This window comes from Canis lupus, chromosome 5 (genome assembly GCF_003254725.2).
Source record: "Canis lupus dingo isolate Sandy chromosome 5, ASM325472v2, whole genome shotgun sequence".
In the NCBI taxonomy this organism is placed as follows: domain Eukaryota; kingdom Metazoa; phylum Chordata; class Mammalia; order Carnivora; family Canidae; genus Canis; species Canis lupus.
In genome coordinates, this window is record NC_064247.1 from 34,916,723 (window position 1) to 34,917,437 (window position 715).

The following is a 715-nucleotide window of genomic DNA, read 5'->3' on the forward strand; positions in this document are numbered from 1 at the left end:
CAAGGGTACTTTTATAGGGTCAAATATGGAAAACATGTAGCCTCCTCCTCTTTCTTAGAACATTTTTGGCAAAACCTGTTTTTGGCAATGAAGGTCTCCAAGCATAATTCCCCTCATATTAAAGATGTTTGGATATAATTAGAAGTATTTCCTCTCACATTTGGTTAAGTATATGAATCAATCTCCTATAAATAATTTGAGAGGTTGGCAATCTGAAAGCAATCTGGCCTTGGAATAATGTAAGGTGTTGTTTCAAAGACAGCTATGTTCTTCAGTCCCCAGACTTTGTTGCTGGCTGTTCTGTTTCACAGTCGCCCGTGTGAAGTCTTTTCAATTGCCCGCATCATTGCAGATATTAGACTAGGAAGAGAAGCTGCCGTTGTTTACCAGCATGTTAGGAAAAGATTGTTCACTCCTCCCCAGAAGGCATGATTTTTTTGTTGTTGTTTTTTGGGTTTGTTTTTTTTTTCAACTTATTGTGCTTTGTTGAGGGTGCTTGGAAATGTGATTTTAAAACTTGCTTCATGAAGAGCAGCCAAAGACAGCTGGTTTTGTTGCCTCTGGTCAACTGTCCCTGATTCATTGTTAAATCAGACCACTCCCACCTCAGGCTTGCTCCAGACTGCTTTGCCTCACCAAGCTGAGATGCTCAGCTTCTCTCATTTTTAAAAAATGCAAGTTGCTTGTGAAATCCTGTTTCCTCTGTGAAACTCAA